At 41.1% G+C, this 2071-nt stretch overlaps 1 non-coding gene across 1 annotated transcript; it reads left to right on the forward strand.

The window, feature by feature from the left end:
* The first annotated feature begins 1404 nt into the window (after positions 1 to 1404).
* LOC112580050 lies at positions 1405 to 1508 on the forward strand. Its single transcript, XR_003104405.1, has one exon. It is a non-coding gene; the product is annotated as a U6 spliceosomal RNA (small nuclear RNA).
* Positions 1509 to 2071: the final 563 nt, after the last annotated feature.

Below are 2071 nucleotides of genomic sequence, written 5' to 3' on the forward strand. Positions count from 1 at the left end.
TTCCCATGAAGCTCAATGTGGCACTTGTTGGAAGGGAAATCTTGTTTGCTTGGTTGGAGGCTTCACACCCTCTTTGTTCATGAAAAAAAAAAAAAAAAAAAAAAAATGGCTCCTGACCCCAGAACTTAATGTGAGCAGAAAATTTGTGGCTGAGATGTTCATAAACTGAGGATGATTTAAAGAAAGGATATTAGCTTTAATTTTAGTACTAATTGCCATAGATGTAATGGAAATCCAATAGATGATGGGAATAGCAAGGGCCTTAACAGTCATCTCGCCTCGGGATCTTGAACTCAAATGGCTCCAGGGTCAAGGCAGGTTCTGTGAATGAGCGGGGAGGGCCCAGAGTCATACAGGAGCAGATGATGGGGGCCGGGTGACAGAGAGGACACGTCTTGGCTAAAACCAGCAGCTGTTTCTCAGCACCTGCTAATTGTCATTATGACAGATGGTGAGGTGACTATTGCCAGATTTTCTGATTTTTTAAAAAACTGGTCAATATGGTTTTATCTCAGCATTTACTAAAGTTTTAAGACAATCACAAAGAAGACCAAACGTTTCAAAAAGTGCAAAGTATTAGAAAGCTGATCCGTGCTATCAATGTTCCCAAGCAAGCAATCTCTTTTGCTGAGATATAAGAATCCAGAGACACAGGGTGTTTTGTTGTTTAAGCTCTTCAATGTGAAAATTCTTTTTAAACGTTGGTTTCAGATTTTAACTTTTTGTAACACCATTTGGAACCAATAAAGCATGGCTAGAGCCCACCGCCCACCAGTCTGTGATGATGAATTTAGCCATGTTTTTCACAATCTTTTTTCTCCTCTAACCTCCCCACCCCAGCCTCCCCACCCTCCTCAAGACGCACAGCAAATATTTGGTCCAAACTGAACTCAGAAGCCCCATCTGTAGAGTGGCTGTATCTGGGGAAATATTCTGATTGGAGCCAAGTAAGGGGCCAGACCCTAAAATTCAACTCTTATCCATCTTCGCCCAGGACTCAAGAAGCACAGTTTGAAAACCAAGAAAGGAGCACAACCTCTTCTGCAGGAGAGACAGGCCAGCCGCCTGAATTCTCCATCGGCTCCCCTTGCAGAGCATCAGCAGCTGGTGCAGAGAGCGTGCATCCGAGTGTCTGCGGCAGCTCTCTGTTTATTTAGAGTCACTGGGGACTCTGTTAACAGACAGAATTTTGGCTGGCAAGGTCATCACCACCTTCACTATCACCAAACATGCCCTGAAAGACTTTTATGTAGGACATTCTCCTGCCAACACGTGAGGCAAAGGATGCACACACTGGTGTCACCAAGAAACTGTATTCTAAGAGGCTCATTTCCATCTCAGCAATCTCAGGGACAAACACCCAGGCACTATACTCCAAAGAAGTTAAATTAATAAATTAGGGGAGTGCTAGCTTTGGCACATATACTAAAAGTGGAATGGTGCAGAGAAGCTTGGTGTGGTCCCTGAAAAAGAATGACATGCAGATTCATGAAGCAATCCATATTTTTATAAGACAGGTTTGATAGCAGAAAAAATTTTAATGGCTAAGTCGAAATATATGCAGATAGCAATGGTAAGAGACAAATGGTAGCCCTGGAGACAATATGTGCAGCACACATAAGACACAATTTAATAGTCGTTGTACCGAAAGATTCTCCCATATCATTAAGAAAAACATTCCAGTAGGGAAGTGGAAACAGGAAGTGAACAAAGCAATTGAAGGAAGAAATATAAATGGACAATAAACATCTGAAAAGATATTCAACTTCACCAAGAATCAAAAAGGTGCAAGTAAAAGCACTTGATCATTTTTAGCATCTCAGATTGCCCTCCACCAAAAAAAAAAAAAAGAAAAAAAGAAAAAAAAAGGTGGAATTTATCAAGTGTATTTTGATTGTATTCTACTATGAAATAAAAACTACACAAACAGCAAATAAATTAGGGGAGCAACAGGTGTTGTGTTGTGGGAGCTGGAAAGTGTGGCATGACAGACTTGATGGCAGGAGTGGGAAGGAGAACACGGAATCATTGGTGTATGACAGTTTGAATAAATTAATAATTGGCATCCTTA

Source organism: Bubalus bubalis, chromosome 17 (assembly GCF_019923935.1).
Source record: "Bubalus bubalis isolate 160015118507 breed Murrah chromosome 17, NDDB_SH_1, whole genome shotgun sequence".
Classification (NCBI taxonomy): domain Eukaryota; kingdom Metazoa; phylum Chordata; class Mammalia; order Artiodactyla; family Bovidae; genus Bubalus; species Bubalus bubalis.